Below are 24,673 nucleotides of genomic sequence, written 5' to 3' on the forward strand. Positions count from 1 at the left end.
ATTTAACAATGATATCTAAACCTTGATTTCTGACATTTGAATGATATATGTTCAGCATGATATGTGGCAGAGTGCAGGAATATCTGGTGTTAATACTGGATTTAAATTCACAATGAAATGGTGAATGGAATTGGATGGAATGGAAATCTGCCTTGATAGTATCATGAGTTTCAAACTGAAGTAGGTGAAATGAGTGTCACTTATGCCTTGTTTGGTGCTGGTACTCTGACTGTTACAGCAGACACATTCTTGGTTAAATGGTAGTTGCTTTAACTTTTCTTTTGTATTCGGCATTTGGTGATGCAGCTGACATTTGCTAAACTAGGAAGGTGGGCACCTTCTGATGTTATGTTCACAGTATAGAATCAAGGAGTGGCATCATAGGCTGTTCTCATATAATCAGTGCAGTATGGAACAAACACATTGCAGCAGCATCTCCCACACTACAGGGGCGGATACAGTTTTTGTGTTGGGGGGGGCATGATCACTGCCAACTCCAGAGCCCAGTCAATCAGGTGGGTAGACCTGGGCTCCCAATTTAATTTATTACCTCCATGGCCAATGTTCACTGGGCAGCTAGACCTGGGCTCCCACCTGGACTTGGTGTTATTAGCTGAAATGGGAGCCCAGGTCTGTTCAACCAGTAGTCCAGGCAGGAGCCAAGTTCTACCAGCTCGGTACACCTGGACTCCCTTTCCGGCCAATTTTGCTGGTGCCCCGTCCAGTGAGAGTTCTGAGAGGTAGTGACCGGTCCAAGGTCACCTGGGGAGCTTCATGGCTGAGACAGGAGTTGAACTTGGATATTCCAGGTCTCTAAGTCTGACCCCTAAGTCACGATCATGAATAAAATGCAGATTCCTTGAATTAATGTCAAGCATTTGTAATATTGTTGTCCTTTACAATTCCTATTTTTATTAAGTGTCAAATCTACATACAAGGGGCCACTTTTCATTCTTTCCCAGTCGATGGTTTGCGTTGCCTTTCTGCTGTACGTCTTGAGGTAACAGCCTGGCGCATTCATCTTTAGGCATCTCAGTGGGAAATGAAACCTGTTGACACCATCATACAATATGTTGTGTAATTTACGAGAAATGAAATTCCTCTTGGCTGTGATTAAAAGCAGTGACAGATAAAGCAGAGTTTTTGCACCTTCAGCGCTGATCACTTGTCCAAGTGATTCATAAAAATTGAGAGACTTGACGTAATTAACTCGGAAGAATGAGTCATGTTACATCTTGCTTAATCACCTCAGGGAAAAGCAAAAGAGCTCATATTTTTAAAGCACTACAAATGTGTGGTGTTTTTCCTTTGGATGCTTTAAAAGGTGACCTTATTAAGCTGCACAATTTTGGCATCTTTATTCTGTGCTACATAAAAGAGCCAAATGCCCACAGCCCCATAACACTTGGGGCCGATTATACAACTCGACAGTTCAGCTGTTCAAGCAATTGATGTGATGATCAAGAAAGCCCAAACTGGAAACCTGGGGCTTTCTCAGGCTTTCCCTAAAAGCAGTGGTACTCAAACTTTTGGCACTGAGATCCACTTTTTAGAATGAGAATCTGTCAGGGCCCACCAGAAGTGATGCCATGACCAGAAGTGACATCATCAAGCAGGAAGATTTTTAATAATCCTAGACTGCAATCCTACCCACACTTACCCAGGATTAAGTCCCATTTACTATTGTTAAAAGCATGTATATAGTAGCCTGTTAAAAGTACGGATCTGCAACATTTCCCCAAATGCAGTCATATACCATGGTAGCATCAAGTCTAATATATTAAAAATAAAATATTGAAATGAATGAGGACCCTCTGACATTAGCTAGCAACCCACCTAGTGGGTCCCGACCCACAGTTTGAGAAACACTGACCTAAAGCAATAAAAGCAATAAAAATTAGACCAAGAGTCTAGATTCACATGAATACAGATACAGCACACACAGCAAGAAGAAGAAGGAGGCATTAAGCATGTGGTCAGTTTGACTGCACACAAGACAGGAACATAGAGAGGGGCTTTGTGGGCTGATTGCTAGTTTTGCCAAAGACCAAAGTCTGACAGTCCAAAGTGTGGCCTTGAGACCTGTGAGATCTGAGACCTTTTGCCACCAGTCTGAATCCAAAGTCATAGCACTGGCCTGGGTTGTGCTCTCCTGCAGTGGTGTCACTAGAAGGTTGTGGGGGGGGGGCGTTGAGGGTCACACTGGGTGATGTGCACCGGGGGAGTGACACCACTACTCGTCAAAATGTTTAAAATTGTGGTATTTTCGAATAATACCATCATGTTATACAGCATTCAATGCATAATTTCATTCAGAATGTAATGAAACAAACCACTCTGAAATACCTCTATTCTGTCAAAAGTTATAGCCAAAAAAACTCAGTGGGAGCAGGGTGATGGTATATCACTATGCCCACCACCAAAGGCATTGCCCCGCCCACTGCATGAGAGGAGGTCCATCATGGGGGTGATGTGCTGGGCTCCCGCACCAGGTGACTCAAACCCTAGTGACACCCTAGGCACCCAGCACCACATACACATGTACGGTGGACCCTCCTTATCCTTGGGTTTGGAACCTGCAGATTGGACTCAATGCAGGTGCTGACCCCTCAGCTGGAGGGCCTCAGGGACCTCCTGGATGTGACCAGAAGTGAAGAGGTGTTCTGAGGGTCAGGGAAGCTGCATGCAGCCTCCCCGGGCCTCAGAAGGCCTCCTGAGGGCATCCAGGAGGCAATTTGGTTTTCAGGGAAAACCTCCCCAAGGAGGCTTCCCTGTGACGGCCTACCACAAATCTGATTATCTGTGGAAATTGGCATCCATGGTGGGGGGGGGGGGGGTCCTGGAGCACATCCACTCTATACAAGTGTGTCACACATCACACTTTTTAAAGAAACATTGTCAGGCAACAAATGGTAGAGTGAAGCATGACCGAAGAACAGCAGCAGTCAGCTGGTGCTGGAACATTGTCAGGTCTTTGAATGAAATGCCTTTTTAGAAAGCGGTGCTCTCATTAGGTACAATGCATTGGCAGTTTGCAGCTGGGAACTCCAGCCATTTGAGCCATAGCAGTGATTCCTATTTCGCTTGGTTCCTAACTTTGTAAAGTTTTTAGTAGACTGGGTGAGTCTGTCCCAGTCTGACCTTCCAGCAACTTGTTTGTTGAAGATTGTGACTCCTCCTCCTGGGAACCATATATAAGCCTAGTTCAACCACATAAATATTGCACTGTGTCATATTTATACGTGTTAACCGAGGTCTCGACACTTCAGCAAGGCTTTCGTTCTTCTTGCCTGGGTTTGCTTTCAGAATTTGAAATTGTCCTTGGTAGCATTTATTTGAAGAGCGATTGCTTACAGTAGCTAGGAAGAGACCCCCAAAGTACTTGGAAAACTGGATCGCTTGACAAGGTCGAAAACTTGCTGTCTTCATTACTCTTTGGTTTCACTGGCAAAGGAGACAAGTGGGGGATGTCCTGGCAGCCACTGCAAGTATTTTTTTGGAGTGAGTGTCATCGAGGTCTGCTAGAAAGATAATAGGGCAAAAAAGGGAGAGACATTTGTAAAATTCAGACTGCCAGCAACCTGGCAACAGCTTTTGTGTTCCAAAGTGGATGGCTAGCCAAATGACCTGAAGGACATTTAGACCTTTCATTAAAGCCAGAAGGCATAAACTAAGGCAGGAACAAGAAGCAGAGAGTAATCTCTAGGAACATCTCTTGGAAATGTTGCTAGAGAGAATGTGATCTTGGCAAGTAAGTCAGGCCAAGGGCCACACAGACCAAACCTGGAGCACTTTAGAGCTGCTACAGCAACAGTAAAGGAATAATGAAACACACAGGAGGGGGGAATGACAGGGTTGACACTAAATAATATTCTATTAAAATTTGGAAATCAGTGGTGATGTGTATGGGGTGATTCAATGCATGACAGCCCATCCTATCCACACTTTCCTGGGAGCAAACCCCATTGACGCTAATGGGACTTACTTCTGAGTAGCCCTGCATAGGATTTGGTTCTTATTCAGCTATTAAGATTGAGCAGTGGCCAAAAAGAGAAAGCGAATGGGCAGAGAGTGTCACTCGATGGAGGTGAAGGTAGAGATTGATGGTAGATCCTGCCTGCCTCTTTCAGGCACTTCACCAGGAGATGGTGCCACTGTACCACGGGACAGGCAAGCAGCATAGGATTAGGCTATCCCGTGGCAGCTACACCATAGAGTTCTGTGCATCCTTGGTCCACTTCCTGCATTTACCACCATCAAATGAAGTCCTCTGTTAAAGACATGGGCCTGCTTTCTCCTTTTCCTCCTCGGTTGTAACTACAACTGTAGCTGGTTGCATGAATCGTATGGGCTTCTTTTTGACAAGATAGTGCTGACATCTTCTATGGATGGAGACACCCCAGGAAAGGGTTTTCATAATCCTTTCCTTCCATCGTTTGGCTCGTGCTCATGCAATACATAAATACCCTACAGTGAGGCTAAGAGGCAAAGAAGGAAGGCCCATAGCCAGGGAGACAGACCAGGGACAGACTGCACTTGCTCCCGGTGTGGAAGGGATTGTCACTCCCGGATTGGCCTTTTCAGCCACACTAGACGCTGTGCCAGAACCACCTTTCAGAGCGCGATACCATAGTCTTTCGAGACTGAAGGTTGCCAATACAAATTTTTTAATAGGTCTTGCAGGATTAAAAACAGGATGGGGATTTCATAGATACAACAAAAGATAAATGAGGATCATGAAAGGGAATGAAAGGAAAACTAATTTATATAGGGCAACAAATCATCACCTACTAAAATTAAACATTGCCTAGGATTTTCCATTGCAACAAGCTGGCTTTCAGTGTATCTTTTTTCACTTCGGACTCTAACCCACACAGTGGAGAAGACAGATGGTGGAGTGTGTCTGAGTGAAAGTTGTAAAGTAGGCTAGCACCTTGCAACCCACCAAGACAAACACAGGCCACCAGCAAAGGCATAGAGGCCCACAAAGCCCTCCATAAATCTCCAGGCTTTTGGTCTCTGTCGCTCTGGGACAGCAAAGCCTCGAGGTTGCCAAGAGCTTTGTCAGTGACTGCAGTGCTTGAATCAGCAGCTTCACGGTCTTGAGGCTCAGCTGGGCTGGGACCTAGCGTAGGAAGCTTTTGTGGATAGAATTGACAACTCAGACAAAGCTGTTTTTGGAGATTTTTCTTTCCCCGAACATATTATAATGTCATTCAACCAAGGAAGCTCTGACAAAATCTTCAGGATTGCTTTCAGTATTTTCCTGAAGCTAATTCCTGGAGACTCCAGGCCAGTCCTGGAAGGATGGCAATTATCTTTGTGGACTATGTGTGCTTGGAACGCAAAAGGGGACTGCAACATTGACCCCTATAGTTTGCAGGTAGTATGAAGTCTGAATTGGCTTGGTATAAATCCTGAGAGTCTGGCCCTTGTCCATTTCTCTGACCAAAGCCTGGTGACCTTGATTCACTTCAGGCTCCATCTTCTTCACTTGGAACTCAAGGGACCTCACGCACTGCCAGCCCAACCATGAAACCACCTGGGCATCAGGGCAGGTAACAGAAGGAGTGACAGTTTGGGGGGCTCTTTACTCTGGCTACCATGATCTCCTTCCAGCCTGCCACAGATGCAAGCCACACTGATCCACTTCCTGCTCACTTGAGAAGTGGATTGTCTGCTTCCTTGCCATGCTCCTCTCATGGTTTACTCAAACCCAGAAATGTAGGCCTTTCGGGTTTATTTAGTCTCTTAGTCTCTTACTTAGACTTACTTAGTCTCTTAGTCTCTCTAAGACTGAACGGATAAAGGAGATCCTTTGTGTGTGTGGTCCCTTTAAATAAAACCAGAACTCCCACACTTCTGGGTTTGATAAAATGATGCGGTGGAGCATGGTGAGGGCTCCTTCTCCTGTTCCTCATCTCTCTCTGAGCAAAAGTCTCAGTATCAAGGATGGCATTAGGCAGTGTGCTTGGGTTTATTTTATTTATTAAGGAATAGATTTTATTCTTGGACAACAAGGCTCGATTTGGTCTTGCTCATTCTTTTAGGTCTTTCCACAGTTTGTGTGTGAGACATGAAATTTGACCTGTTGGCGGCTGTGCACCATTCACTGTCTAGGCTACTCTCTAAGGGGATGCAAAGTCCATTTTAAGTACTGTAACGTGAGCAATACCACAGAATTAGACTTATGGTTCAGCCAGCCAATGATGATGTGCACAGAGAATTAATCACTAAACCATCAGTTCCAGTGTGTGAGCTGGGCCTTTTTAAGGAGCAGGATTGACCCCAGAGCACCAAAAGTTACACACACCCCTCATACCCTACCTCGTCTTCCCATTCTTCCTCTAGAAGGAAGAGGGAAACAGAATGGAAATGTGAATGGGAGGAGCATTCTCAGAGATACTCTAGTCCAGCAGTTCTCAAATCCTCCAGGAGTTGGAGAACCGCTGGTAAGTGCTTGCAGGGCTGGGAACTGCCCCAGCAGCACCACAGTGATCAAGGTACCGCCGGCATCCAGAGGCTCGTCTCCCTACCGGGGGGGGGGGGAGTTGTCAAACCTCAGACAGGGTCCAGGAGACCCGCAGCCCCCTTTAGTCCTCCGATTTTATCCCTCCGACCTGCAGTTCGGAGTGATAAGACACTTGTGGGAGACCCACAGAGGGGACTATGGCCCTCCCAGACCCACTCTGAGGCTTGCTGACCTCCCAGATAGAGAGAGACAAACCTCTGCGTGCCTGTGGTGCGGCGATCACTGCGGCACTGCCAGGGCATCCATTCCTGGGTCACTCCCCTTAAGGGGGATGGCCTGTTTTCAGTTCCCATGATGGGTCATGACCTTCCACTTTGAGCATTAGTGTTCCAGTGTTCTAGAAGCTCCTCTCCTTCATATGTCCTCCTCTGTTTCCCTCGTCCTTATCACTTCCAAGGAATGGGAGGGAAAGAGATGCAAAGGCAGATACCCCCTTCCAATCTGCTGCCTCAGGCAATTGACTCAGTTGACCTCATGGATGAGCCAGTCCTGCTAGGGAGGTGCAGATAGATGCTAAAGTCCTCTTTAACCTCTCCTGGAATCATTGTGATGTAGGGGAATGGGACTATTTTTTGAAAGCTTTTGTATGTTGTAGCATTTGAGAATACTGTATATTGAGTCTCTGTTAACTTTGCCTGGCAGATGAAGATGAGACTGATAATTATACTGAAGAGCAAATAAAATCAACAGGATCTTATGTGAACATAGTAATAGAATCTACCCCCTCCATTTAAAGATCAAACTTATATTGCTGAATATGTATTTCTTCTGGGGGTGGTGGTGATATGCATTTAATCCCACAGTTTCTTTCTTTGAACTTAATTATTTTTGGAACATTAGGTTGTTATAGTCTTGTTAGGGAGATTCATGGACATGGTGTGGGAAAATTCTCCCCATTATTGAGTACATGTTTTCAGTTGTCAACTGAGAATTAATGATATTTCAGTTCCACTGGCTTTTGCTCAAGTACATCAAATAAGACACACTGTATGGAACACAGCTAAAGTATTTGTATTGTATTGGCAACCTTCAGTCTCGAAAGACTATGGTATCGCGCTCTGAAAGGTGGTTCTGGCACAGCGTCTAGTGTGGCTGAAAAGGCCAATCCGGGAGTGACAATCCCTTCCACACCGGGAGCAAGTGCAGTCTGTCCCTGGTCTGTCTCCCTGGCTATGGGCCTTCCTTCTTTGCCTCTTAGCCTCAGACTGTTGGCAAAGTGTCTCTTCAAACTGGGAAAGGCCATGCTGCACAGCCTGCCTCCAAGCGGGCCGCTCAGAGGCCAGGGTTTCCCACTTGTTGAGGTCCATCCCTAAGGCCTTCAGATTACAGCTAAAGTAATTCTACATTAACTTACCTAAACATACATGAATTAGTAAATTCATGGATGTTTATTATTGCATCATGCAGAAACAATAGTGGAACTGTTTGGACAATGTCCCTATGGGCCGGATCCGACAGTGTTCTCAGAACATTTAGTGCTGATTCTCCAGATATTTGGTGGGTTCATAAACATAACATCAAGATGTATGCTACAACCACTGATATTCCAAATGCCAATGGTTTGTGTGGTTTTCTTCTTGCTTTACCTGAGAATCCCCGGATGTGACCCTACAAAGGAGCCTCTGAGAGTAGTACTATGTTCCAAACCATAGATTGTCAGTTCAGATGTAAAACCAAGCTGCACTGTAGACAATCTGCAATTTGCAAACCCACTTCAAACTGTGGTTTCAGCTTCTGATTCAATCTCATAGTCTATGGTTTATCAAGTGGTGCTAGTTCAGACATCAAACCATGGTTTAAGATTCTGTCCACCCCACCTCAAAAAGTTGATCCAAGCCATTATGACACCTGAAGTGAAAAACCAAAATGGAGTCTTCTTAGTGGTCAGAGGTAAATGGGCTTGCTTCACCCTTTTGGTAAAGTCTTTGCCTGCGTTTGAAATGGAGCTAGTTAGTTGCATGGGCAGCTTCACCATGATAAACTCAGTAACCCTCACATTCCCATGTTTATTTTTAATTTTATTTCACTTTTCTATACCACCCTTCCTCCAAAGAGTTCAGGGCGGTGTACACAGCTGCTCCCCTCCTTTTTTCCTCACAACAACCCTGTGAGGTAGGTGAGGCTGAGAAAAAGTGACTGGCCCAAGGTCACCCAGGAAGCTTGATGGCTGAGGGGGGATTTGAACCCGGTTCTTCCAGGTCTAAGTCCACCTCCCAAACCACTACACCACCCTGGCTCTCCATGCATATTTAGACCATGAAGACCTGGTAACACCCTTAAATTGTCAAAAAGGAAAAAGGGTGGCAATGCAACATAACTATTTGGCTCTGGTACTTTTCCAGACAAGGGCCAGAATGATACCTAATGTACCCCACTGCAATCTGGATTCACCTTTCCATTGGCTGCATCCACTTACTTGGCCACCTCTGGATTAGGCAATGAGAAATGTGGTAACTCAATTCTCCAACACTCCAAAACTGGAGGAGGTTGACTTGAGAGATGAGGCATTTTATTCGAGCAATTGCTGAGTTAAATGCTGATGCTAACACCCCCCTTTGGTCAAGGAGGCAAACAGGAATATTCAGCCTGCTTAAGTGTCTTTTAAACAGGGACTGTCTGCTTTGACTTGATCCTTATTTTGTCTCTCAACTCAAGTATCTGATTGTTTTTATTTTTGTTTTATCTGATCTTTTTTATCTTTGCCCGTTTATTTCTGACTCTTAATATTTATGATTTTTAATAAATGAGCTGCCTGTCTCATTAAAGGTTCAGAGCAGCTTTTCGCCTTCACCCCCAACAGACCATTTGTGACCAAAGCTACAAAATGACCCCCCCCCCCGCACACACACACAGATTAAACTGGGCCAAAATAACAACAACCAGTTGCAGCACCATGCTTCGGTTTTTCCTTGAGAACCACAAGAATGCAAGGGTAGCATGAAATATGGGGTGTGTGTCAGGCTCCCCATCATTATATGGTCAAAGATGTAAATTAAATAATGAATAGTTTGCCCCCGTTTCATGTCTCCTAACCTCTACTGCTCAAGACAGCACCCTCATTTGACTTTGGGGCAGTACCAGCTCTGTCTAACTGATACTATTGCAACAGTGGATACATCTGAAGAAGGGAATATTTCCAGAAGTGACATTAGGTGTCACATTGCCATGGAACCAAACAGGCAAAAACGGAGACCTACCAGATAACTGTCTCCACCAGATATTCCTTTCGGGAATACACATCTGAAAAATATATGCATTTTGACACTGCTGTAGTGGATTATGCCCACCCAATTCCCCATGTTCAACAAAGATAGTCAAAATGACTGCAACAAGCAAACACATCAGTAGAATGACACTGAAATATTTTACCGACACTTTCCCAAAGGGAATGTGTGATATCTGTGTCAAAAGCTCTGGTGATTGGTGGAAATCACTTACACAAGAACATAAGAGTCATGCTGGATCAGGCTCAGGTCCCATCTAGTTCAGCTTCTGTATCTCACAGCGGCCCACCAGATGCCTCAGCTAGCACACACAAGATACTTGCATCTGCTTGCCACCTCCCTGCATCTAGCATTCTATTTACGCTCCCACCCCCTAGCGAAGACACCAGATTGCACTTGGGTTTAACATGTGCTACTTTATTAAACACAGCAACCAATTTTTAATGCATGAAACCTACTGAATATACCTTCCCTCCATCATCAATCTGGGGCAGGCGAAAAAACTGCCATCCGCGACCGATTTGGATGACAGAATAAAATTTCTACCCGGCTCTCATCATGAATGACCTGCTAATCTCAGACTGTACATACCCATCATGACTTGTAACCTGTGATGGAGTTTTCCTCCAGAAATCTGTCCAATCCAATTTTAAAGCATCTAGGCTGGATGCCATCACCACTTTCTATGACAAGGAGTTCCACAGACTAATTACATGCTGGGGACTAATTACAGGCACAGACTAATTACATATGCTTGTTCCCCTTCCTCCATCCTTGTTCCTGGTAGTTGAATGGAATTCATTTCCCAGGACACAGGCAAAATGTAGTAGACTGTAACATATGTAAATAAATGGAAGAATCCAGCCTTCAGCACCGTAAAACCTTTTCACTGTCACTAACACTTCAGCACAGACTTTTTTTAAGAGGAGGTAAAAGACACCTAGGGGTCTTCTGTACTATGCCAGCCATGTATCTGCCTTTCTTTACCATTTGTGATGACCGAGTAATTCTGCATTTCATCAATGAAAGATGTTTGGGAGTACAAAGCCTTTTTTTTCCTTTTGGTGATACTCTTCAGCATGTTTAATAGCGTCTGGTTAAGTAAACATCCTTCCCCAAAGCAGCAAATGTACATTCTAAAGTATAAATAGTGCTACTGTGCCAAGTTTGTAATTGCTTGCACATTTAGCACTTCATCCTGGTCTTCTGCCTGGCCCATCAAAACCAGACCCATGTACTTACTCTAATTGTCTTGAAACCAAAGCCTCTCCAATAATGCCATGTTATTTACATAGTTGAAATATTTGCCTTGCCAGTTCATAGACATCCCAGTATTTGTTTCCAAGCGCACATCTTAGTGCAGTGATGATTTGCGCCAACAGGCAAGCAAACTGAGAGAGCTTCCAGGCTGGGTTTGTTTGCCCTTAAATCAATCAATCAACTTACTGGACTTACATCTTGCCTTTTTTGTGAGTTATAACCCAAACCTCTAACCACCAAAGCAACAATGCAACCGCTACGACGCATTTAAAAATAATGAATTAAAAATTGTGGTAAGAACATAAGAAAAGACCTGCTGGGCAAGCCAATGACCCATCTAATGTAGCATTTTGTTTCCTGCAGTGGCCCACTAGCAGCTTCTGGGAAGCACACTAGCAGCAGAGAACGTTCTTCTCACCTGCCACTGCTCTCCTGTGACCTGTATTCAGAGGCAAATCGCCACTGAACCCAAAATGAAATGCAAAAACCACCACTGCAGGACAAGAGAGAGAGAAATTCTTAATTTCATTCTCTGGAATCAGGAGCAACTTCATATACCAGTAGCATTCACTGACAAATAGCTATGGGGAAAAAAATGTATGAATGTTTAACAAACTTGAAGATGTAATATTGTAAGACAGGGAGGCCCTCTTTCTGTCTTGCACACACTCCGGGGTCGTGCCCCTTTCCTATCTACAAGTGGCTCTGTGTATCTTCAGCATCCTTCACCACCACAGTTCTCACCTGTTCTCCTAGATTACCCTCCTTCTGACACAAGAAAATTCTTTTACAGTGTACATTAATATTTATCAGTCAAGAACAGCTCAGTGAGTATAATGTGCAATCCTTTGCATGCCTACTCAGAAGTAAGCTCCACTGAGTTAAATGGACCTTACTCCCAGTTAAGTGTGTATCAGATTGTAGCATAATGACTCACTTCTGTTATTGACTTCCCCAGTCAGAAGTCCCAGAGCTAGTAAGTCATTGAAGAGGGCGGAAGTGGAGAGGAGCAGGAGGAACAGGGCAGAGAATGGATTGAGACCAGAAAGGGGGTGGCATTGACAGTGATGGGCACCTATACCCCTTCCCAGATCTACCTTCTCAGGTCCGCCTAGACCAATGCCAGATAAATCACTGGTGCAGGTTCAAGTAGACCCATTCAGGCAGCAGAAGCAGAAGCAGAACAATGTTCCTTGAGGCCCTTCTGGAAACAGGTGAAGGAACAACCTTTGGAACTGCAACCCCACACAGGATGCAGTGCAAACGCCAGTGGCATAGCTATATCAGTGGGAGGGGGGAAGATTTTGATAGGATTGGGCTCTTAGGAACATGAGCTTTGGTACTCTTTCTGTCATGGAGGTCAGAGAATGACCTTGAAGGTAGGAAGAAGTTATTGTGATGTAAGTATCACATAATTTACCTCTTTTACTCATTCATTTATTCATCTACACCAGTGGTGTCCAGAGTTTATGGCAGGAGTGCCACATCATTTCTTTGACACTGTGTCGGGGGGGGGGCAGGGAAAAAGAGAATTAATTCACATTTAAAATTTGAATAAATTTACATATGTTTACATAAATGTATATATTAAAGATGGACTTATATGAATGAATGAAGGTCTTGCAATAGCACAAAGCCTATAAAAGGCCTTGCACAAAGCAAGACTGGCCTTTGCTTTGCTGCCGCTACTGCATCACAGATGTGAAACAGCAAGCAGGGGAGGGAGCCCTCATCATGCAAGAGGTCAAACAGTCGCCCTCACGCTGACAGCAGTTGCGTTGAGCAAGTGTGAGCTCCAGCAAATCTCCAGAGGGCCAGAGGCTCATTGGAGACTGGGGGCTCCCTGAGGGCCGCATTGGGACTCCTCAAGGGCCGCAAGTGGCCCCAGGGCTGGGGTTTGGGCACCCCTGATCTACACAAACATTTAAAAATAAATGCTCCACATTTGAGGCAAAAAATGTCCAAGGTGAAAAATGGTCATGTTTAGTGTAACGTGTCATGAAATAAACAATTGGTGTGTGGAGCATTCCCTGGCACTCCAGAGAATGGAGCTGCCCACATCTGTGGGATGCAGAATCACTGGAATGGGAACATATTTTCTGACTGACATCTGAGTTCCTAAAGCCATTCCAGAATGTGCACTGGGGTTAGCCAAGCTCCAGTTGTGTTGTGTTTGTTGTTTGCAGGATGTGACTCTGGAAATAATTGATGGATTGAAGCTGCGTGTGAGGTTGGGGTGTAGGGCATGTAATCATCATCCAAATCACTACCTCCCCCCAAATATTCAAAGTCATTAAGTAGTTCCATGTATCAAAACCATCTGGTTCTTGGATGGCCAAACTACAAGAACAATTTGGTGGTGCAGCTGAGGAATTTAATGAAACTATCAGGACAGAGCCATTGTGGATTCTGCTAAAATCAAAATTATTAAACTTCCTCCCGCCTTTTTGCCTGCTTAATTACACAATTGGGAACAATTTGGGTACAAATTGTTCTGCCAACTCTTGATTTTTACTGTAGGTCCCAGCCACATCCTAATTATTCCTAAATGAAGCATAACTGATCCGATAAAATCTGGTTTCTGGTATAAGCAGAAAGATTCTGGACATTTTCCAAATGTGAAGACTTGCACCTCCACATCCATCCATGCAGAGACCCTGTTCCAATAAATATTCCCTTAATTTTGTACACAAAACAGGGACCACATCTGGAATGGGGACAGGGCTGTCACTCTGAGGTAGGGCACATGCTTTGCATGCAGAAATCCCCACGTTTAATCTTTGGCATCTTGAGGTAAGGTTGGGAAAGGCCCTGTCTGAAATCCTTATGCCATCTACTGAGCTAGTTGGACCAATGCTGACTAAGGGCACAATCCTATGGAGTGCGCGCCCGCTCACCACCGGTGCACACTGTCGCAAATGTGCCATAAGGCACATTTGCGGGCCCTAGAGCCGGTGCTCTGCTGGACGACGCTGGGCTAGCACCAGTGGAGCACTGGAGGTAGTGTGGACCGCCGAGCAGCAGAGAGGTAGGTGGAAATGTGGGGGGAGGTGGGGAGGAGGCTTTCTGGGGCAGGGGGAGGCAGAGGGGGTGGGGAGAGGGTAGAGAGGTGGTGCTCTGGGGGAAGGGAGCGGGGCAAGACGGAGGTGGGAGGTGAACTGACCTTCGGGTCAACGTAGAATCGAGTAGCCCCATTGTGGGGCTACTCACTTTACCCGGGGGGAGGTAACATGCCTGATCTTGTCTGATCTTGGAAGCTAAGCAGGGTCAGGCCTGGTTAGTACTTGGATGGGAGACCGCTTGGGAATACCAGGTGCTGTAGGCTTATACCATAGGCTTTCGAGACTGAAGGTTGCCAACCAACCAAGGGGTATAAAAGTCCCCCTCTCCTGAGGAGGAGTAGGCAGCTGCCTGGAGTGTGCTGGATGCAGAGGCAGCCATTTTTGGTGCTGCTGCAGCCCCACATGTCAGGCAGCTCAAGATTGGGTTGCCCAGCAGCTTTATATGTTCATAGGGAAATTGCAGTCAGCCCTTTTGTAGCTCTTTCTACTGACCTCATTTCTGCTGGCAGGGGTTGCAAGAAGTACTAAATGAGGTGAAAGAGTTTCTCTGGCAAACTCATAAGCAGGACATTGAGGCAGCAGCTCATCCTCTCTTCTTCCTCCCCAGCATCTAATATCTAGAAGTATACTGCCCCTGATACTGGAGTTTCAATTTCGTTATCATGGCTAATAGCCATTGATCTCTCATCCATGAACAGGGTCTTGCCCCTGCTCCTTGACAAACGGGTTTGTCAAGAGCAAATGATTCCAGACAAATCTCATGGTCTTCTTTGACAGAGTGACTAGTCTGGTAGACCATGGCAACGCCACAGACATAGTGTACTTAAATTTCAGCAAAGTATTTGACAAGGTCTCCTTTGATGTCATTCTAGATAGAATGGTAAAAGGTGAGCTTGATGATACTGTTGTTACGAGGGTTCAGAACTTATTTCAACACCCTTTCCCCGCAAGTGCTATTAAGTGGCTCTGTATCAACTTGGAGGAAGGTATCAAGTGGGGCGACACAGGACTGTTTTGTGTCCCTCCAACTCTAGTACTCTATATAATTTGCCTAATACCTTTCTAAAACCATCTAAGATAGTGACTGGCATTACATTTTGCGGTGCCAAGATGCACTAATTATGTATTGTGTGAAGAAGACCTTCTGTCTGTTCTGACTCCTCTATATCAATCAATGTTGTTGAATGTCCTCAGGTTCTAGTGTTAAAAGAGAGGGGAAAAGTCCTTTCTGTCTACTTCATAAAATTTGCAGTGGCAACAGTGGGTGGAGGTAGAGCTGACCCAAGACCTCCATGGCTCCATGGACCTTGAAAGGAGGAAACAGATCAGGGAGGTGACAAGGAGGGACAGGGTTGTAATCATGGGGGACTTCAATTATCCTCATATTGACTGGGTCAATTTGTGTTCTGGTCACGATAAGGAAACCGGATTTCTTGACGTGCTAAATGACTGTGGCTTAGAGCAGCTAGTCACAGAGCCCACCAGAGGACAGGTGACTCTGGATTTAATATTGTGCAGTATGCAGGACCTGGTTAGAGATGTAAACGTTACTGAGCCATTGGGGAACAGTGATCATGTGCAATCCGTTTTGACATGCACGTTGGGGGAAGAATACCAGGCAAATCTCTAACAAAAACCCTTGACTTCCGACGGGCAGACTTCCCCCAAATGAGGAGGCTGGTTAGAAGGAGGTTGAAAGGGAGGGTAAAAAGAGTTCAATCTCTCCAGAGTGCATGGAGGCTGCTTAAAACAACAGTAATAGAGGCCCAGCAGAGGTGTATACCGCAAAGAAAGAAGGGTTCCACTAAATCCAGGAGAGTGCCCGCATGGCTAACCAGCCAAGTTAGAGAGGCTGTGAAGGGCAAGGAAGCTTCCTTCCGTAAATGGAAGTCTTGCCCTAATGAGGAGAATAAAAAGGAACATAAACTGTGGCAAAAGAAATGTAAGAAGGTGATACGGGAGGCCAAGCGAGACTATGAGGAACGCATGGCCAGCAACATTAAGGGGAATATTAAAAGCTTCTTCAAATATGTTAGAAGCAGGAAACCCGCCAGAGAAGCGGTTGGTCCTCTGGATGGTGAGGGAGGCAAAGGGGAGATAAAAGGAGACTTAGAGATGGCAGAGAAATTAAATGAGTTCTTTGCATCTGTCTTCACGGCAGAAGACCTCGGGCAGATACCGCTGCCCGAACGGCCCCTCCTGACCGAGGAGTTAAGTCAGATAGAGGTGAAAAGAGAAGATGTTTCAGACCTCATTGATAAATTAAAGATCAATAAGTCACCGGGCCCTGATGGCATCCACCCAAGAGTTATTAAGGAATTGAAGAATGAAGTTGCAGACCTCTTGACTAAGGTATGCAACTTGTCCCTCAAAACGGCCACAGTGCCAGAAGATTGGAGGATAGCAAATGTCACGCCTATCTTTAAAAAGGGAAAGAGGGGGGACCCGGGAAACTATAGGCCGGTCAGCCTAACATCCATACTGGGTAAGATGGTGGAATGCCTCATCAAAGATAGGATCTCAAAACACATAGATGAACAGGCCTTGCTGAGGGAGAGTCAGCATGGCTTCTGTAAGGGTAAGTCTTGCCTCACGAACCTTATAGAATTCTTTGAAAAGGTCAATAGGCATGTGGATTTGGGAGAACACATGGACATTATATATCTGGACTTTCAGAAGGCGTTTGACACGGTCCCTCACCAAAGGCTACTGAAAAAACTCCACAGTCAGGGAATTAGAGGACAGGTCCTCTCATGGATTGAGAACTGGTTGGAGGCCAGGAAGCAGAGAGTGGGTGTCAATGGGCAATTTTCACAATGGAGAGAGGTGAAAAGCGGTGTGCCCCAAGGATCTGTCCTGGGACCGGTGCTTTTCAACCTCTTCATAAATGACCTGGAGACAGGGTTGAGCAGTGAAGTGGCTAAGTTTGCAGACGACACCAAACTTTTCCGAGTGGTGAAGACCAGAAGTGATTGAGAGGAGCTCCAGAAGGATCTCTCCAGACTGGCAGAATGGGCAGCAAAATGGCAGATGCGCTTCAATGTCAGTAAGTGTAAAGTCATGCACATTGGGGCAAAAAATCAAAACTTTAGATATAGGCTGATGGGTTCTGAGCTGTCTGTGACAGATCAGGAGAGAGATCTTGGGGTGGTGGTGGACAGGTCGATGAAAGTGTCGACCCAATGTGTGGCGGCAGTGAAGAAGGCCAATTCTATGCTTGGGATCATTAGGAAGGGTATTGAGAACAAAACGGCTAGTATTATAATGCCGTTGTACAAATCGATGGTAAGGCCACACCTGGAGTATTGTGTCCAGTTCTGGTCGCCGCATCTCAAAAAAGACATGGTGGAAATGGAAAAGGTGCAAAAGAGAGCGACTAAGATGATTACGGAGCTGGGGCACCTTCCTTATGAGGAAAGGCTACGGCGTTTGGGCTTCTTCAGCCTAGAAAAGAGACGCCTGAGGGGGGACATGATTGAGACATACAAAATTATGCAGGGGATGGACAGAGTGGATAGGGAGATGCTCTTTACACTCTCACATAATACCAGAACCAGGGGACATCCACTAAAATTGAGTGTTGGGCAGGTTAGGACAGACAAAAGAAAATATTTCTTTACTCAGTGTGTGGTCGGTCTGTGGAACTCCTTGCCTCAGGATGTGGTGCTGGCGTCTACCCTATACGCCTTTAAAAGGGGATTGGACAAGTTTCTGGAGGAAAAATTCATTTAGGGGTACAAACCATGATGTGTATGCGCAACCTCCTGATTTTAGAAATGGGTTATGTCAGAATGCCAGATGCAAGGGAGGGCACCAGGATGAGGTCTCTTGTTATCTGGTGTGCTCCCTGGGGCATTTGGTGGGCCGCTGTGAGATACAGGAAGCTGGACTAGATGGGCCTATGGCCTGATCCAGTGGTGCTGTTCTTATGTTCTTATGGCTCCTGAGTGATGTACCTGTGGTGTACCAGCCTCTTCTCTTCCTTGAATTGAAAAGGAAGGAGAATGGAAGAGGAAGTGTGAAAGAGATGAGATGCTCTTGCCCATCACTCTCTTCTCCTTCCCAATGCCTCTTCTGCTCCATACCTCTCTTCCTTTTTCAACCCAGATAGTGGGAGGAGCAGCAAGTTCATAGACAGCAAAGGGCACCCCATGCTACCTGAGGCAATCACCTCAGTTAGCCTCATGCATGGGCCAGCCCTGAATGGAAGGGGTGTCTAGTGATCAGTGAAAAAATAGCCAGAATAAGATTGTAAGTGATGGCTGTGCTTCCATAGTTGATAGCCTTAGGATCAGTTTTGCAAAAAGAGTTAACTGCAAGCCTTCCATTCCTTTGCCAATATTTTTTTTTCTTTCTGTTCTTGACCTTCCTCTTTCTTCAAGATACAGCTTGCTCCATCTGTACGCCATGGCTGCTGAATTTTAATGAGTCTCATGCAGGGCTTCCTTCTGAGTGAACTCTGAAAAAGGACAAGACACAAAGAGAAACTTGCTCCTCATGTGCTGATATGAGCTACTTTGCATTTGACAGAATGTATTCAGCCATAAGATTTAGGGAATGGAGTCAGTGGATCAAGAGAATAAGAAGCTATTATCAAAACAGGAATTTACAGGGGAGGCCCTTATCCTCGGATCCTGAATCTGTGAATTCATTTATCTGTGGATCAGATCTGGACCCCCCTCCAGCATGCACTCCCCCGCACACCCTTTACAGAGGCTAGGGACATCTTCTGAAAGGGCATCTGAACTCAGCAAGGAGGCTTTTCTGGGTCTCCTAATGATTTATAAGGCTTTTAAAAGTCTTCTTTTTACTTCTTTTTACGGAAAACTTCAAGTTTCTCTGTGAAACTAAGAAGTCACTTTTTTGTCCAACTTCAGCGCTCAGAAACCCCTCCAGAGGCAAGGGACAACCCCCCCCCCCGGACCCCAGGGATGGGTGTTCACCCATATCCATGGTTTCAGCTATCCATGGGGAGGGGGGCTGTTTCTGGAATGGAACTCCCATGGATAAGGGTGCATACTTGTATTTATATCATGTCAGAACAGATGCACCAATCAGCATATTAGAAATACTGTCATTTTTAATTAAAATTTTTTTGAATGTGTATCTTGATTTAAGCTGTTGTATAATTTCTGCATTAATGAGATTTTTAATCCCGATAACCACTTTTTATTTTTGTGTTAAGTTATTTCTACCCAACGTCACATATATGCAACAGGGACCAAATGTGTACACCTATGGGCTGGGCAAAAATGGGTTAAGTGTTGGAATAGTTAACGAAAAAAGGTAATTTTTTTTTAAAAAAGTTGTCGCATCTTCCCTCAAAGAGCTGAGGCAGCGGAGATGTATCATCCCTTTCACAGTTCCATCATCCAAGGTGCAGATGGAGGTCATATCAATCCCATTTTATCCCATTTAGATTGGCTAGGCTGAGAGACAGTGACTGGCCCCAAATCACCCAATGAGCATCATAGTTAAGCAGGGATACAAACTCTATCTTTCCAGTCCAAGTCCAACAGTCTATCCATTACACCACTCTGGCATTTTTATGTCCCTGTGTAGATATACAAGCAAGACTGGAGAAACAAAGATTTTTAAGGGCTTATCACTCTTGCTCCTGCTGTAAAAATCTTATCTCTTGATTTTATGGCCGCAGTGCTCTAGATTCACTGCACCCCTCTGTTCTGCAATCGCATCCAATTTATCTCTCTCAGTGTTGAATCGTGACTGTTGTGGGACACGTCATGCTGAGAACACAATGTAGCTAGATAGGCAAAAGGACGATAGAGGTTTAATTTCACTTTTACCCAAATGTGTAATTTTGGATAGTTGCACTCCATTTATGAAGATACACCATAGAGCTGCTCATTTTGTTCACTTTTTCAGGAACCAGATGGTTCCTATCAGCAGTGTTGAAGAAAAACAACAATGAAGAGCTATTCTTGAGAGTATCTGACATTGACACCCTCAGAAATGGTGCCAAGCTACAAATTTAGATCCAGATTTGGATGGTTCAAAGTTTTCCTATCAAAATAGTCCTCCCAGGCTGATTTTTGCCCGACTGAATGAAAAATGTGGGTACTTGGGAACTTGGAAAGCAACTTGGGAAGGTGGTATACAGCATCAGGGGGTGGGTAGAGGGAACCAGTAGGAACTGCTTTCCCATTTGGTTTACGCTTGACTCTTTGCTTGCCTAGTCCATGTTCATGGGTAATGATAATAGTGCTTATGGTGATAACATAATAATCATGTAACACTTACAGTGGCACAGTGGTGTAGGTAGAGGGGGTGCAAAGCACCAAGTTTTGCAGGGAGCCTCACCGTGGCTTGCAAGCAGCACCTCCCCTTCAGAGACAGGCTTTCAGCTCTGTTTTGCTCTCCCTGCCCAGAATGGCTCCAAAGGGGAGGGGAGGGGCCGTTTGCACGCTGTGGTGAGGTTCCTTGCAAAATGTAGTGCTTTGCATCCCCTCTAGCTATGCCACATGAGCATTACACATGACGCTACCTCCATCTGCTCAGCAAACCTCACCCACTTTCACTCAAATATTCACCAGCCTCAGGAAGGTTTAGCCTCAGGTAGGCATCTTCTGGCTGGAATTTACATGAGTGGAGGTACCTCTAGTGCTGCAGTTTTCAAACTCTCTGGGAGTTTAAAAAGTGCAGTAAGTTCTTGCAAGGGAGGGGAGGGAGGCAGCGGAGGAGGGGGAAGGCAGCGACGCAATCCCCACTTGGGGGGCGCGATCACACCACTCAGGGGGGCTACAGGGACTGGGATGCACTCACCAGTCCCTGCAGCATTGTCCTGGGGGTGCCAGGTCTCCCCAGTTGGTTTGAAGTGGTTGGCAACTTTCAGTCTCGAAAGACTATGGTATAAGCCTACAGCACCCGGTACTCCCAGGCGGTCTCCCATCCAAGTACTAACCGGGCCTGACCCTGCTTAGCTTCCAAGATCAGATGAGATCGGGTATGTGCAAGGTAACAGTTGAAGTGAAAGTAGAGCAAAACCGGAAGTGGAGCACAATCACACACTTCAAACCAGCTGGGGAGCCCTGCAGGTGCTTGCGCAGGGCTCCCCATACCCCGGGAAGGCTGCTGCAGGGACTGGTGAGTGCATCCTGGGAATTGCATTGCTGCCTTCCCCCTGCCCCCGCCCCTTAAGGGGGCAGAAGCCAGGGCCATGATGCCCCACTCTGAATACCACTGCTCTAGCGGGACATTGGGGCCAAGCCATATAATGCTTTATCACAGTGTTTCTCCAACTGTGGGTCAGAACCCACTAGGTAGGTCGCAAACCAATTTCAGGTGGGTCCCCATTCATTTCAATATTTTATTTTTAATATATTAGACTTGATGCTACCCTGGTATGTGACTGCATTTGGGGAAATGTTACAGGCCTGTGCTTTTAACAAGCTACTATGTATATTCTTTTCATAATGATAGTAAATGGGACTTACTCCGGGGTAAGTGTGGGTAGGATTGCAGTCTAGGATTGTAAAAATTTTTCCTGCTTGATGATGTCACTTCCAGTCATGACATCACTTCTGGTGGGTCCTGACAGATTCTCATTCTAAAAAGTGGGTCCTGATGCTAAATGTGTGAGAACTGTTGGAGTTGATGCAACTCCATCTGCCGTCCAGAAGGGGGCAGGATGCTGACCAGAAGGGGTCAAGCTATGGCCCAGTGACTCTGACCTTTCTCCTGTTCTCTCTGTGATCCTTGTGGGGTGTGGCCCTAACCCTTTATCCTTCCCTTCTCCTCTGAGCACTTCCTCTTGTCCTCTGACCACTGAGCTGTTAAGATGGCTCATACCAGGGCTCTGATGCCCAGGCCATCTTGAGCACATGGCATGCAGGGCGAGGCAGCTCCAGGGCCTTGCTATCTCTAAGTAATAGCTGAACCTCTCATCCTAACCAGATGCTGTAAATATACCCTCAGTGGAACTGTAAGTAAATAACTTCTTTTTTGCAACTTTAACATGCCATCGCCTCTTTGTCTTTTTTTATTGATTAGCAGTCAGCCGGGTGAGGGAGGTTCCCTGGGGTAATACACAAAGGGGGGGGGGGTCTGCTGCTTAAGCTACTCTGCTTCCCCCCCCCCCCAAAAGAGGAAACTATTTTTAATTTCCTCCAACAAGAACCACCGCTTCATTGGTAATTCCCAGCACTCAAATTCAGTGGGTGGGATCCAATGACCCATGCAAGTAGTTTTGGTAGATCAGACTGACTCCTTTCCCAGTCAGATGAGTAGCATTTGAGATTATTGGTCTGTCCTTGCTTCACAGCACTTAAGAAAACTAAAAGAGAGAAAAGTCAGTTAATGTGTAGAAGGATAACTTGTCTGTTAGTCCCTGAGATATAACATAGTTGTTTCTTATTACAGAGGAAGATGGTTATCAGAGCTAAAATTGCAATGAAATCTACAATGATTTCATCATAATTTCTCTTGCTCAATTTTGATGTTGAATACTTTCCAGATAAATATTTGTATCTGTATTTGACAGCCTGTGAAAATTGATAATAAAATTTGATATGTGACAGTGTTTGATAGTTAACATGCAGGGTCATATTATTTTGCAGTTTATGAGATTTCATAACCTATCAAAATAACCACGGAATGCTAAACACAGCTAAAGTTCAAAAATGTGGAATTATGAGGTCAAATTTAACATTAGTGCAAAACGGACATTAAATTAAAATTTCACTTTCTAAATTTGGCAACATTTGAAAGATGGGCAAATGTGAAATCCTCATGATGTTAGCCTTGATGTTGATGGTACATATAAATTTTCATTGTCCCAGCTAGTGAAGAAGATAAAATGGGGAATGTTTTTAGATTTCCTCCAGAGAGTAATAGGAAGTAAAAAATTCTCAATTCATTCTTAAGAAAACAAACAACGCCCCACAATTTAGGGGGTATTAAATGACTTCATGGATTTCTCCAAACTCTACCAGCTTCTGTGAATCAGGAAAAATCAGTCTGCATTTAATTTCATGTCATTGATCACTATGTTCATTTAATCCTATAGCTGTTTTTTTATTATTACATATGCGTATATTGGGGGAAGGGGAAATGAACATGGGAAAAATCTAGTCGCTTTGCCACCTTTTAGACTTTGATCCTGACAATTTTGTTTGAATTTTGCCGAGTTGAAAGCTTTCCTAATCGGATCCCATGGAGTTCAGATGAAACAAATCCAAGGGGATGTCTCATTAAGAAAACAAGTCAAGGGGGATTTTTTTTTTTTTGCCTGTGCTCAGTGCAATATTGACAGACTCTCACCAGCAAGTCCTTTTCCTCTCTGAGCCTGCTGAGGGGTCAGACTTTGCTTAGAACGCATTGTTGGAGTTCTTAGGCAAAGCCTTTCAGCTTGCCATGGCTGCTACATTTCAACAAGGCTTTTCGGTGTCTTGAAAGCTGCAAAGCAATGTGGGACTTTGGCTCCAGTGCTTTGCCAGTTTCATTTGGCTGTGGTTAGCAGTACAGGTCAATTTCTAAATCCCTACAAAAGCCTAATAGACATTTTTATTAGACACGTTTGGAAAAAAAAAAAGGGTGACTTGCTTTTCTGCATTGGCCCTCAGCCATGCAAACTGTGACTAATGCTGCCACATTGTTGTTTTGACAAGGGAGGAAAAGAAAGCAAGAAGACATGCTCTCTTTTTCTCATTGCCCAATGCAGAAAGCTCACAACTACCACTGGCACAATAAAAGTTGCAGTATCGCACCCTCCAGCACAGCAACAAGACGGTACTTTTCATAGCCCTGAAGGAGAGGCTATGCAGTGGCAGAAACAGACCTGATAAAAGTAAATAATTAGCATATCCATGCCAGTTTCTTTAGCTTTTCTGCTGTCACATTACTATGGAGACAGGAAAAACAAACTATTGAGACAAATGTTGATCTTTAAAAAAGACCACAAAACTAGGGCAAGCTCATTTTCATACACTGGCTGAATTAAACTGAAAGCACAAGGACTGGGGCAAACACAACTCACCATAGCTATTGCAACCTGATCCTTGGACTTGGAATTGAGCGCCTTGATAATTCATATCAAACTACTATCCACGTATGCTTCTTAGGATCTCAGTCTTCATGATTAGTGATCTCTGATGTTTTCTGATCCTGTCTCTCCTATTCTGGCTCAACTGACATGGGTCCAAGCTCACTTCCTTCTAGTTGCAATCTGAGTTTATTACCATTTATTATTTGTGTGTGTGTGTGTGTTTTAAATATTTTATAGTTGGACTTTTTCTCCTCTGAACTAAAAAGCAGCCACTTCAGTTACTCTCCAGGGACCAGCTCTACCTCCAGGGAACAGCAAGCTGATTGGCTGGGGCACAGAGAAAGTTGCAGAACTGCCCCAGATAAATGGGTTACTTGGTCTCTGACCCACACCACCACTACTGAAAGTCAGTTAGCATGTGGAGGGAAGTCGTAGGAGGAGAAAGAAGAAGTAAACAGCTTCTTCTCCCTTTTCCACTTCCAGCTGCGGGGTGGGAAGCCTTGGGGCCAAAGCACAAAACCAAAAACCTAAGCGCAACCTGGCACTGACGATATATGCAGAATATTAATTTCATAGGTAATTGACTGCTGGT

General features: G+C 45.0%; 1 protein-coding gene and 1 pseudogene across 1 annotated transcript in view; one reads left to right on the plus strand and one right to left on the minus strand.

The window, feature by feature from the left end:
• Positions 1-24,673, plus strand: part of ANGPT1 (angiopoietin 1) — a 162,086-nt gene that overhangs the window by 25,503 nt on the left and 111,910 nt on the right. The gene's annotated exons all lie outside the window — the stretch shown is intronic.
• On the minus strand, positions 20,952-21,068 carry LOC136650850 (5S ribosomal RNA; annotated as a pseudogene).

The sequence above is a fragment of the Tiliqua scincoides genome, chromosome 4, assembly GCF_035046505.1.
Source record: "Tiliqua scincoides isolate rTilSci1 chromosome 4, rTilSci1.hap2, whole genome shotgun sequence".
NCBI classification, from domain to species: domain Eukaryota; kingdom Metazoa; phylum Chordata; class Lepidosauria; order Squamata; family Scincidae; genus Tiliqua; species Tiliqua scincoides.